This window comes from Macaca fascicularis, chromosome 11 (assembly GCF_037993035.2).
Source record: "Macaca fascicularis isolate 582-1 chromosome 11, T2T-MFA8v1.1".
In the NCBI taxonomy this organism is placed as follows: Eukaryota; Metazoa; Chordata; class Mammalia; order Primates; family Cercopithecidae; genus Macaca; species Macaca fascicularis.
In genome coordinates, this window is record NC_088385.1 from 88,755,044 (window position 1) to 88,769,443 (window position 14,400).

Consider the following 14,400-nt stretch of genomic DNA (forward strand, 5'->3'; position numbering starts at 1 on the left):
CTGTTATGCTGCTTTCATTCATTCACATAAAATTACAAAGCTTCTACTACATGCCGGTGCTTGCTGGTCATGTGGAGGATGAGGTACCTACTTTGGAAGGTTGAAAATTGTTGTGACAAAGTTACGCATAGAGTGCTAAGAGACAAGGGCGTAATGTCTGGCCAAATTCAGAACCATCAAGGTGAGTGTCCCAGAGGAGGAAATTTTTCGCCAAAGTCTTAAAACATATAGGAGTTAAGCCACATGAAGAAGGGAGCTCAGGCTGTTCTTGGGAAGAGGATACCATTTCTGAACGATAGTTTCAGGCAACTACTGGAATATAGGTTACATGTATAAGAAGAGTGAGAGAGGAAGTTAACAGGGAAGGGGTGAGATCATTGAGAGCCTTGTAGGTTAAGCTGAGAAGCTTAAATTTCATCTTGGGCACTATGGGGAGTCGTTCGCAGAATGTAAAGAAGTAGAGTAACAAGATTTGCATGTTATAAAATTTTCTTTATATGCAGAGTTTAATCTATTCATATATTCAACAAATATTTATTAGTATTTACTATAAGAAATGTGCAGGAAAGGAAAATGCAGCAATAAGCAATAAAGTCTGGGTCCCTACCCTCATGGAGTTTACAGTTCCCCAATAGAGACAGGTAATCAATTGTTTATTACTGAAGGAGACCAGTTGAGATTCTATTTCAATAATCATGGTAAGAAGTGAGGAGGGTCACAATTGAGGCAGTAGTAGCAGAAGTGGAAAATAAATGATGCATTTTTTTTAAGATAGGAGTAGACGTAACAAGATTTAGTCACTCTGATGACCAAAACCCAGATATGATATTCTAATAATAGCTATGTAGCTGATAAAGAGGTTTCACCTACTGAGTGGACATTCTATACCAAGTACTGAAACAAGCACTCTATTTTACTGAATGCTTATGGAAACTCTGTAAAGTATATATTAGTTGTCAATTTTATCAGAATCTGAGGATGTGATAGATTTCAAAAATGATTGCAACACTTTGCAGATTCTCCCATCAAGTGATGGAGCCTATTTCCCTATAAGACTTTGTCTTGTGACTTGCTTTGATCAATAGAACACAACGGGAATGACATTCTACCAGCTTAGTCTAGCCCTGTCTCGTGGGCCCTTCTTCTGTTGTATCCCCATTATGCAGAGCAAGTATAAGCGATAACAAGATCAAGAAATAAAACCTGGAATGAGCCTCATGCATAAGGATTTCCTAAATTTTGTAAAACTTTTCAGGTTCTTCAGAAAAGACTCTACTACTTACATAAATTTTAAATCACATATTATCTGTTTCTCGGTACACATCACTCCCTGCCTTTACCATCATGACACCTTAATGCCTCAGGAAAACTGATTGCCCATTTGGATCAGGAGCAAATGCTAAGGTACATGAATAAATCAAGGAATATCAGTACCTTTTAGGATCCTCTGTTAAGTTCTTGAGGCACAAGCAGTGAACCTCTGATGGTGTTTCATAGAAATCTATAAATGTAATTCTATAGCCTTGTAATAGTTTACCATAATAACCATGAGCCAAGAGTTCTGCTCTGTGGAGCCATTCATGGAATAATACGTCAGAACTAGAAGGGGAATTAAAGAAAATATATTCTAACTCTGTTCTTTCAAAGATGAGAAACTGAAGTTCAGAAATATTGTCACCAGCCCAAGGTTATACAATTCATTAGTTAGAAAGATGGAATCAAATACAGGTCTTCTAAAAACTCTGACTAATGCTATTGCAACTTAAAACTAGTGCTGCCTCCAGTGAATAATTGGTTAATAGCAGGGAAAATCAAAATGGACACTTTGGTCTCCCTAGGAAATTTCATATCCTACAACATTAAAGTAAAACTAAATGAAAGGAATCTAAACAACAAAAGTGTAAGAGAACATATTTTAAAAAATGAAACAGTATTTCCTTAGCAAGCCACATTTCAACACTTTTCTCGAAAAGCAAAAATCAATTTGTAGATAGTTCACTAGTGAGGTAAAATTCAGTTGAGACTATTTTTAAGCAAAATTAAACATTCAATAATAGGGTTTAAACACTTTGAAGAAGTTCTTTTAAAAATGTTGTAGAGGTACAATTAATGTCTAAAAAAGAAACATTAGAAGTAAAATGATTGTGATCATTCTCTTTCCCCAGGTAAGATAATCTCCAATAATCATTTTATCCTTAAATAACAGTAACAACTTCAGAAGTTTAAACAATAACTCTTATTTAACCTGTAGTTTAAGAAATACATTTGAACTACCTAAAAATATCATAAATCCAACTTTTTCTAAAGTTCTCTAAATTGTGCATCTAATTGTCTTATTCTCACAATGGCAGTTTTGGTAATTTTTACAATTAAGGGATAAAAGTTTTCAAGAACTTTTTGAAAGTTACACGGGAAACTTGGAATAAATATAAAAACAGAACAAAGCTGGTGATTCAGTAGCTATACTGTGGGATGCCCTTCCAGCCAACACCTTTCTGGGAAACATCCTCAGACCCAGACTGATGAAGGAGTGGGCAGCCTTCTGTGCAACTTGTGACTTTCTAGCTAGCACAGTTGATGAGAAGAGAAGTTAGCATATATTTCAAGATAAGATAATCTTATTTTCTCTTGGAAATTTACATTTTGAGATTCAGGAATACAACTTGTTGGCATTGGTTCCTGGAGTTATAAGGTATTGTTCAACTGCTGTTAGAACCAGTGTCATAGAAACCTAGATTCACCATGAGTCATCAAGGGACTCAAAGACAGACGTATCCAGAGAAAAAGAGAATAAAGCTGAACATGCAGTCTCCAGCCCCAAAGAAAGAGGGAGAGAGAACAGGAGAATAGAATCTTATTAGAAGCCAGATGTATTTCGAGCAACTGGGTTCCTTGAAATTTCTCTGGTTCATAAGTGCTTCACAGACATAATGGGCTAGTAAATTAGGTCTTTATTTTGGAACAAATTGAGAGATATATTTGGAAGCATGACAGAGATCAAGCTGTCAGCTTTAATTGGGGATAAAAGCTAAGTTGGAGAAGGGCAAACTGCTAATAATTCACCCCAGATTTGTCAGATTTACCTACCTAGTCACAAGCCCAGTAATAATCACAGCATAGATGCAAAGATAGATAATGCATCTCTCTGCAGTCAGGCCAATTTCATAGTGAGAGAAGAAAGAAATAGGTGATCTATACATATGCAGTGTGTTCTTCCAAATCACCAAAGAATAAGTGCTGCCTCTCTTTTTGATGCTAGGTCTCCTCCAAGATACTCTTATTTAACTAGTCTACTTGTCACCTGGACATCAGGATTTTTGAAAACTTCTCAAGTGTTTCTATTGTGCAGCCTGTCATGAGAATATCCTCTCTAGGGAAGAAATAGTAGAGGTAGAAGTAGCCATCATCAATCCTTCAAGCCTTTTGCACTCTTACCTATTGGATTTGAACATCTTACGTAAGGTCATCTTGGGTTATGATTGTCCCTCTCAGGTAAGCATGTTAGCTTTTTTTCAGGACTAGTTTGCTTCCATACCCAAGAGGCTCCAATCAAAATACCAATGAGTTCTCCCTGGATTATCTGTGATCCTCTAACTCATAAGGTATATCCCACAAAAAGCTCCACAGCCCATCAAAACAAAACAAAACAAAACAAAACTAACTCTAAGATTTGCTCAGTCCAAATTATATACCCTTTTACTATTTCCCAGCTAAAATTATGTCAACCTTTATTTCGTTATATCTCATCAAATTTTCTGCAATAAGATTAAATAACTTTGTGATGTACCAAAGATAAAATAACAGCTAAAATAAACTCCCCTTCCATTATGAGTTTCACAGAAATATTTTAAAATGTTCAAAGAAATTTTACATTTAAGATATCAATATTTTATTTAAGTAAAATAATTTGAAGCCTAAAAATTTAAAGTTCTTCTCAATTTCTCATTCCATTTAATCTCTGCAAGAAGTCTTGATACTTGAAGCTATAGTATGTTTCACCTATTGTAAAAGCTACGAATGCCATAGCACTAATAAAGTTGAACTTAGCCAAAGTCTCTCATGTATCTCATTAAAAAAAAGAATCAAAATATTCTGGTGGAGTGCAGAGGCTAATGCCTATAATCCCAGCACTTTGGGAGACTGAGGCAGGTGGATCACCTGAGATCAGGAGTTCAAGACCAGTCTGGACAACATGGGGAAACCTTGTCTCTACTAAAAATACAAAAATTAGCTGGGCGTGGGGTTGCATACCTGTAATCCCAGCTACTCGGATGACTGAGGCAGGAAAATCACTTGAACCCAGGAGGCAGAGGTTGCAGTGAGCTGAGATTATGCCACTGCACTCCAGCCTGGGTGACAGAGTGAGACTCCATCTCATAAAAAAAAAAAAATCATGCCATAAAAAGTCAAATAATTAATAAAATATATCATAGCTTCATAGCCCTGGTCCATTTCTGACAAATCTAGATAACCAGCCAAACCCCAATACCTAGACATTTCTTCATAAAATTTTATTATAATAACATACTTAGTGTTGTCATTAACCAGTAGTTCTCATTCCCAAATGTATACTATCATTGTCTTGTATACTTTAAAAAAATACTAATATCTTACCCAATAATAGTTAAATCAGCATCTTTGAATGAGGACTGTGTAAAGATGTATTTTTTAAATCTCCCAAGGTTTTTTATTATTATTTTTTAGTAACCGCAATAAAAGCAGTTCTAAGTTTACAGACGTTGAGTGGAAAGTACAGGGAGTTCCCATATTGCACCAGTGTGGTACCTTTGCTACACTGATGACACAATTTTGATGAATAATTATTAACTAAAATCTGTGGTTGACACTAACATTCACTCTGTGTTGTACATTCTATAGGTCTTAACAAATGGATGGCATATACCCAGTATTACTTATGATTCAAAATAGTTTCACTGGCCTTAAATTCCCTAAGCTCCAATAATTCATTCTTTTTTCCCTCCACTGGAACCCCTGGCTCTCAACTACTGCTGTTTTCTTTTGTTCTGTCTTCACAGTTTTGCCTTTTCCAGATGAATTACCTAGTTGAAATCATTCTGTATGTAGCCTTTTCAGATTGACTTCTTTCACTTAGCAGTATATATCTCAGTTTTCTTCATGTCTTTTCATGGCTTGAAAGCTCATTTCTTCTTATTACTGAATAATATTCCAGTGTCTGGATGAACCACAGTTTATTTATCCATTCATCTATTTAGGGACGTCTCAGCCCAGGATATTTTAATGTCCAGCCAGAGTTAACCTCTGCCATAGACCATAGCAGAAACTCAATAGTATCTGAAGGAAGAGGAAATGGGGTAAATGTTTATTTTAGCCATAATGAGCTGTCAGGCAGTCAATTTCAGTGCATAAACACTTACGTGAAACAGAAGTGAGTGAAAGTTCTCATTATGGGGTTAATATTTTTGAATAAGCACCTATCATTTTAGAGGGAATCCACCTACTCAAACTGTCTTCTCATGCTGCCATTTGAGCTACTGCTGCCTTCTTGCAAAGTCTAGAAATTTACACTGGTAGCAGCTCCAGTCACCATATGCTGTTTTACTCCCTCCCTATCTCACCTCTAAATTTAATTTAATCCCTCCTAATTCCATTTATTTTTTGAGCTCTGTGCTTTCACACTTCCTTGTGAGCAAGCATTTTAGTCCTATGCTTTAATTCAGTCATTTAATAAGGGTAAGCTTAGAAATTTTTGAAATCTGTGGCACAGAAAAGAGTTCCCCTAGTCCTCTCATTTATTTGAACTGGAGAATCACCTTCAGCATATTTCTAAGGTAAACTTGCTCTGTTTGTTTGTGTTTTTTTTCTTTTTCTGTAACTTGTGACCCCAGAAGCCTAAGATGTACCAACTTTTGTCATATGCTCCTCAATACATCGTCTTGCTCAGCTTTTGAAAATCCCAGATCTTGTGAATCATTTGTTTTTGTTGTTTTTGTTTTCAAACAGCTTTATTGAAAATAATTCACCTGCCATACAACCTATTCATTTAGAGTATACCATCTAACATTTTTCAGTCTACTCACTGTGTTGCATGGCCATCAGCACAATTAAATTTTAGAACATTTCAACATCCTAAAACAAAAAAATCCTTGTTCCCATTAACAGTCAATCCCTATTCTATACCAACCCTAAGCAACTTACTAATATACTTCATTATTCTGGCCATTTAATACAAATATGTTCTTTTGTGGCTAGATTCTTTAACTTAGCATAATGTTTTTAAGAGTCATTGTGCCATAGCATGAATTAATACTTCATTTCTTTTTATTGCTAAATAATATTCCATTGTATGGATATGCCAGATTGTATGGACACATTTTTCAGCTGATAGACATTTGGGTTGTTTCCATTCTTGGGCCACTATGAATAGTATTGTCACGAATAATCATAAACAAGGTTTTGTATGGATATACATTTTCATTTCATTTGGATATATACATTGGAATGGAATTGTGGGTCATATGATAACACTATGTTTAACTTTTGAGAAACTGCCAGACTATTTTTCAAAGTGACTGCACCATCTTACATTCCCACCAGCAGCATATACGCGTTCCAATTTCTCCACATCTTTGCTAAAGTTGCTGTTGTCATCTTTTTTATCATAGCCATCCAGTAAGTGTAAATAGCATCTCATTGTGGCTTTGATTTGATTTTCACTAATGATGTAGAACAACTTTTCATACACTTATTGGTCACATGTATATCTTCTCAGATAAAATACCTATTCAATTCCTTTCACCATTTTAAAATTGAGTTACTGCCTTTTTTATTGAATGGTAAGATTCATTTAAATATCTGGATATAAGTCATTTATCAGACATATGTTCTCTCATTCTGTGTTTTTTTTTTCTTGAGGATATAATTTGAAGCATAAAAGTTTTTAAATAATACAGTTTAATTTATTTTGTTTTTTTCCTACTTATGTTTTCAATGTGTTAACTACAAAAGTTTCCTAACCCATGATCATTAGGATTTACTCCTACATTTTTGGCAGGAATTTATAGTTTAATCCCTTATGTTTAAGTCTATGATCCATTCTGAGTTTTTATGTTTTTGTTTGTTTATTTCTTTGTTGTTATTTGTTTTTTGTTTTGCATATGATTTGAGGTAAGGTTCCAACTTTTTTCCTTTGAATATGGTCATTCAGTTTCCCCAGCAGTGTTTGTTGAAATGACTATTTTTTCACTATTTAATTTTCTTGGTACATTTGTCAAAAATAAATTGACCATATGTTTGTAATTATGCCAGTACCACACTGTCTTGATTACTGTAGCTATGCAGTAAGGGTTGAAATCAGGAAATATGAGCCAAGATCGCTTGACTATTCTGGGTCCCTTGCATTTCCTCATGAATTTTAACTTCAATTTGTCAATTTCTTCAAAAAAGCCAGCAAGAATTCTGACAGGGATTGCATTGAATATTTCCACCAATTTAGGAAGTAATGGGCATCTTAACATTATTAGTCTTTCAATCCATGAACATGAGATGTCTTTCTATTTATTTAAGGGTTTTTAAAATATCTTTAAGCAACGTTTTGTATTTTCTAGTGTACACATAAACCTTTTTGTTATACTTAAATATTTTGTTCTTTTTCATGCCATTTTGGTTGGAAATGTTTTAATTTCAAATGCATAATTTTCATTGCTAACCTATAGAAATAATTGATTTTTAGAAATTGATCTTTTATTTTTCAGCTTTCACAGGTTTTTAGTGTAATCCTTAGGATTTTCTGTATATAAAATAATGTGATCTGCAAATAGAGATAGTTTTAATTCCTTCTTTCCAATTTAGATGTCTTTTATTTCCTCTTACCTAGTTGCCTGGGCTGGAAACTCCAACACAATGTTAAATTAAGGTGATGAAGTCAAACATCTGTGTCTGGTTCTTGATATTAGGGTGAAAATATCCATTCTTTCACTATTAAGTTTGAGGTTAACTATTGATTTTTTAGAGATGGTCTTTACTAGGTATAAATGAGTATTTTTATCATGAAATGTAGTTGTAGTACATCAAATGTTTTCGAAATGACTGTATAATATTTTTTTCTTTTATTCTGTCAAAATGGCTTATTCCATTAATTAATTTTTGGATGTTAAGTCAACCTTGTGTTCCTAGGATAAATCCTACTTGTTCATGGAGTATAATCCTTTTAATATGTTATTGGATTTGGTTTGCTAGTATTTTGATGAGTAATTTTGCAAATATATTCATAAGCAATATTAAGTCGTAGCTTTTTTCTTCTAGTTTTACTATCAGGGTACTATTGCCCTCATAGGATGAGTTGGAAACTGTTTCCAACTCTTCTATTTATTAAAAGAATTTGTGAAGTATTTATAGTAGTTTTTCTTTGAATGTTTGATAGATTTCACCAGTGAAAACATATGGTACTTGGCTTTTCTTTCAGGAAGTTTTAAAATGATCAATTCAATCATTTGCTTATTATAGATCTATCTGGAATTTCTATTTATACTAGAGTAAGAGTCAGTACTTTGTATCTTCCAAGAAATTAAAATTCTTTTCATGCAACTCATCTTGTTGGTTTATAGTTGTTTGTAATTATATTCCCTTATAATCTTTTTATTTCAATACAATAAATAGTAACATTCTCTTTTCATTCTTGATTTTAGTAATTTCAGACTTCTCTTAGTTTTTTATTCTTGGTTAGTCCAGCTAAAATTTTGTCAGGTTTTTGATATTTTTAAAAGCATGAAATAGCTACTCCTGCTTTTCTTTCATTTATAGTTGTGTGGTATATCTTCTTCCATCCTATTACTTTCAAACTATTTATGTCTCTTCCAGACAAAGTATTATTGGATCACAGTCTTTAAAATCCAATTCAAAAGTCCTTGTTTTTTGGTGAGATTGTATAACCCATGTGCATTTAATATTATTGATATGTTTAGAATTTTATCTGCCATTTTGCCTTTTTTTTTCTATGCGTCACATGTCTTTTTTCTGTATCTATTTGTGTTTTTTATACTAAGCAGCTTATGTTTAATGTAACAGTTTAATTTTTAGTAAATTTTAAATCTTATTTTGAAATATTTATTGGTGGTTCTTCGAGGACTTACAATGTATGTCTTAACTTATGAAAGCCTAATTTAAATTTATACTGATTTAATACCCATAAAATACCGAAACTTTATTCCTATACAGCTACCTTTCCTCCCTACATTTTGTCCTATTACTGTCATACATATTACTTCTATAAAGTTTACAAACTGAACAATACATTTTTATAATTATTACTTTATATAATCTTAATTTTTTAAAGAACTAAAGAAATAGAAGCAAATATATATGTATAGAGCCTGTTATATTAACATTCTTATTTACCCTTTTCTGTTTCTTTTTATTCTGTCTAGTGGTGTGAGATAACAGTTGGTATCATTTCCTTAGTCCAACATAACTTCGTTCTCACCCAGTTCCTTGAATGGTGATTGTCAAATACATGACATATCTTTGTGTTACATGTCAGAGTGTTGTATTATGCAATTGCTTTTTGAATCAGTCAAAAGAGGAAAAGACAAGAGCATGCAATTATGCTCTATTTTTCAATTAGCTACATAATTACCTTTATGGGCACTCTTTGTTTTTCTCATAGCTTTGAACTACTGTCTATTGTCACTTGCTTTCAACCTGAAGAAATTCTTTTACTATTTATTTTAAGGCAGTTTACTGGCAACAAATTCTCTCAATTTTTGTTTCCTTGGGAATGTCTTATCTTACCCTCATTTTTGAAAGATAGTCTTGCTAGATATAAATTTATTTTTCACTGTTTTTACTTTTAGCTTTTTGAATATGTCATCCCACTACCTTCTGGCCCCTTCTTTCCGATGAGCTGTCAGCTTGATGTGATGATTCCTTTTACTCTTGCACCTTTCAAGATTTTCTCTTTGTCTGTTAGCATTTTGACTGTGATATGTCTGGCTGTTTTTCTCTTTGTACTTATTGTATTTGGAATTTGCTGAGGTTCTTTATGTGAATATTTTTCATCAAATTTAATAAGTCTTCAGCTTTTATTTCTTTGCTTATTTGTTTTGTCCCTTGCTGTCTTCTCCATTGTTAGTCCCATGAAATGTATGTTGGTGTGTTTAATGGTGTTCTACATTTCTCTGAGACTCTGTTAATTTTTATTTATTCTTTATTCTGTTTCAGATTGCCTGATCTCTATTGATCTGTCTTCAAGTTCACTATTCTTTTCTTCTGCTAGCTCATTTCTACTCTTCTAATTATTTTTTCTTTTTAGTTATTTTACTTTTAAACTATAGAATTTTAATTTGGTTATTTTTTAATAATATCTGTCTCCTTATTGGTATTCTATACTTGATAATATATTGTCATCATACCTTCCTTTAGTTATTTAAGCTTGATTTCTTTCTGTTCTTTGAAAGTATTTGTAATTGCTGCTTTGAAGTTTCTGTCCACTAACTCCACTATCAGGGTCACTTTAAAGACATATTCTGTAGCCATTTTTTTCCTTATTTATAAGTCACACTTTCCTATTTCTTGGTATGTCCCATTATATTGTTGAAAACTGAACATTTCAGATAATCTATTTTACCAATCCTAGATACTGATAATTCCTGGGGTTGTATTGCTTATTTGGTCTTTTAAAATTTGCTTAGTTGCTTGACTGAAATAATTCTATGCCGTATATTTCCCTTACAGGGAGAAGATTCTGATGTCATTGCTCACATAATCCCCCTTGTTTTTTCTTTAAGCCTGGCCACCCTGGTCAGTATAGCTACTAATTGGTCAAATGTTACATGTAAATCTCTTTGGCCAGTTAGTTTTACTCTTTACCATTAGTGTGTGTTTGTGGTTTGTAAACTGCTAGCACAGTTCAGCAATTTTACATGTCTCTGCATATTCAACCAGGAACAATAGCTGAGAGGGTCTCTCTCTGGTCACTCCTGAGAGTGTGCAGTCTTGGGCACGCATATGTTTTTTCTTTTTCTCTTTTTTTTTTTTTTTTCTTTTTGGAGGTGGAGTCTCGCTCTGTCGCCCAGGCTGGAGTGCAGTGACGCGATCTCGGCTCACTGCAATCTCCGCCTCCCGAGTTCCCGCCATTCTCCTGCCTCAGCCTCCCACGTAGCTGGGACCACAGGTGCCCGCCACCACGTCTGGCTAATTTTTTTGTATTTTTAGTAGAGACGGGATTTCACCGTGTTAGTCAGGATGGTCTCGATCTCCTGACCTTGTGATCCACCCGTCTCGGCCTCCCAAAGTGCTGAGATTACAGGCGTGATGTTTTTTGAGAATGCCAGGAATGACTATGATATTATTTAGAATACTGGTTAGGAGTCACCTCTGGGTCAGAGTAGCTTATTATTCTGTCAATGTTCAGTCAGAGGTTGTGTGTAAGCCCATTTGCCAGTGAAGCTTCAGACATGTTGATTTGTGTGAGTCTTGGGAGGTGTTTTTAAATACACCCCCACATGTAGATTTCATGTTTCTGTCTGGGTAAGCCTATTACACAGGCACAGGCCTCCTCTAGAATTGTCTACATCATAGATGGGCTTTTATTTGCTGTCTTTTTCTCTGATTGTCTCTGGTAAGCTTCTGGCTACTCTGCCATTTTGTTTGTATCAGACCTACCAGTGTCTAAGCTTTGGGACTTAAAATGATGTCATTGTGTTTTTTTCATTATCACGACTCCAAAAGATGGATTATTCCTTTCCTTTTGTTTTTTACTAATAATACCTACTTCTCCTTTGTGAGTGAGATGGCCCATTAAGGCTCGGATATGTAAAGCTACATTTGGAAATTTCTAATTAACACTTCCAGATACAATTTGAGAGGGTGAGTTGAAGTTGACTTTGAGGAAGCTTATTTAGCCCTTTATACCTGGCATGAACTATTCTGTTGTTTTTAAACATTTTCAACTTTAATTTTAGATATGGCATAGCCAGGCAGAGTGGCTCACACCTGTAATCCTAGTACTCTGGCAGACTGAGGTAAGAGTATCACTTTGGGCCCAGGATTTAGAGACCAGCCTGGGCAACAAAGTAAGACCCTCATCTCTACAAAAAAGTAAAAAATTAGCCAGGCACATTGGTGTGTGCCTGTAGTCCCAGCTACTCAGGAGCTAAGGTGGGAGGATCACTTGAGCCCAGGAGTTTGAGATTGCAGAGAGCTATGATTACGCCACAGTGCTCCAGCCTGTGTGACAGAGTGAGAACCTGTCTCGAAAACATAAAGGAAAAAAAAGATACATAGGGTACAAGGGGTAAAGGTGCAGGATTGTTACATGGGTAGTTTGTGTAATGCTGAGGTTTGGGGTATGGATCCTATACCCAAGGCAGTGAACACAATACCCAATAGTTAGGCTTTTAAGCCATGCCTATCTTCTTCCCTCCCCTTTCTAGTAGTCTACGGTGTCTATTGTTGCCATGTTTATGTCCCTGTGTGTTCAACATTTATCTCCCACTTAAAAGTGAGAACATGCAGCATTTGGTTTCCTGTTCCTGCATTGATTCACTTAGATTTATAACCTCTAGCTGTGTCCATGTTGCTGCAAAAACATTACTTCATTTTTTTCTGGCTGCATGGTATTCCATGACCAATATGTACTACATTTTCTTTTCTTTTCTTTTTTTCTAAAAAGGTATAATTTTTATTTTTATTATTAGTTTTTTAAATGAATGAAGGTATAATGTTTTTCTCTAAATTGCTTAGCTTGATAAATAAAATTCTGTTTTGCAACAGACATGGTACATCATTTTATATTCCCATATTAGTTTAATAAATACCACTTTTTTCTTTTTGATTAAACAACAGAAATTTATTTTCTCACATCCCTGGAGGCTAGAAGTTCAAGATCAGGGTTTAGCTGATTTGGTTTCTGGCAAGGACTCTTTCTCCAGCTTGTATATGGCCATCTTCTTGCTGAGTCCCTTCTTTCTGTGTCCTCACATGAGTCTTTTCTTGGTTCATTTGCACAGAGAGAGGAAGTGAGTTCTTGTGTATCTCTTCTTGCAAGGTCATTAATCCTTAGGGAACACAGTCCCATCCTTATGACTTCATTTACCCCTAATTGTTTCTTCCAAGGTCCCCCTCTCCAAATTTAGTAACACTGGAGGTTAGGATTTCAACATATGATCTTGAGGAAGACACAAATATTCAGTCTGTAATAGTGAAACATCAACCTCATAATGTCATCTAAGACTGAATATCCATTGACAAGTGTAATGTTAACATTTATTTTTTCCTTTTTTTTTTTTCTTTTTTTGGGGGGTATGAATAATCTTGTCACTCAAATACAGAGCTTGTATCTGTACAGTTCATTTTTCAACACTTGCCCCATTTCCTCTCTCTCTCCACTCTAGTGTTTTCCAGTGTCTATTGTTGTAATCTTCATGTCCATGAGTACGTAATGTTTAGCTCACTTATAAGTGAGAACATGCAGTATTTGGTTTTCTGTTCCTGCATTAATTCACTAATAATGATAATAATGATTACTATATAGTAATAATAATAATAAATTCATTAATAATTCCAGCTGCATTCACATTGCTACAAAAGATATGACTTCACTCTTTTTTATGGCTGCATAGTATTCCATGGTGTATATGTACCACACTTTCTTCACCCAATCCACCATTGATGGGCAACTAGCTTGATTCCATATCTTTGCTATTATAAATAGTGCTGTGATGAACATGTAAATGCAGAAACAATGAACAAACCAATGTTGAGTTCTGAACTTGAATCAGTAATAAAAAAAACCCTACCAATTAAAAAAAGTCTCAAACTAGATGGACTCACAGCTGAATTCTACCTGACGTATGAAGAAGAGCTGGTACCATTTCCACTAAAACTACTTCAAACAATTGAAGAGGAGGGACTCCTCCCGAATTCATTCTGTGAACCTACATCACCCTGATACCAAAACGTGGCTAAGATACAGTGAAAAAAGAAAACTACAGGCCAATATCCCTGATAAACATAGGTGCAAAACTCCTGAACAAAATACTAGCAAATTTAATTCAACAGCACATCAAAAAGTTAATTCACCATGTTCAAGTAGGCTTCATTACTGGGATGCAAAGTTGGTTCAACACACACAGATCAATAAATATGATTCACCACATAAACAGAATTAAAATAAAAAATCACATGATCACCATAGACAGAGAAAACAGTTTTGATAAAATTCAATAGCACTTCATGATAAAAAACAAGAAACTAAATCAGAGGAACATATTTCAAAATAATTAGAGCCATCTATGACAAACCCACAGCTATGTCATATTGAATGGGCAAAAACTGGAAGCACTTCCTTTGAGAGATAGAAGAAGACAAGAATTCCCACTCTCACCACTCTTATTTAACATAATACTGGAGGGGCTAGACAGA

At 34.5% G+C, this 14,400-nt stretch overlaps 1 long non-coding RNA gene across 1 annotated transcript in view; it reads left to right on the forward strand.

Annotated features, from left to right (window-relative positions):
• The first annotated feature begins 2,726 nt into the window (after positions 1–2,726).
• LOC123567553 (uncharacterized) overlaps positions 2,727–14,400 on the forward strand; it is a 33,826-nt gene continuing 22,152 nt past the window's right edge. Inside the window, exons 1-2 of the long non-coding RNA XR_006690563.2 lie at positions 2,727–3,167; positions 3,260–3,492. This is a non-coding gene — a long non-coding RNA (uncharacterized lncRNA). The remainder of the gene's footprint in view (positions 3,168–3,259; positions 3,493–14,400) is intronic.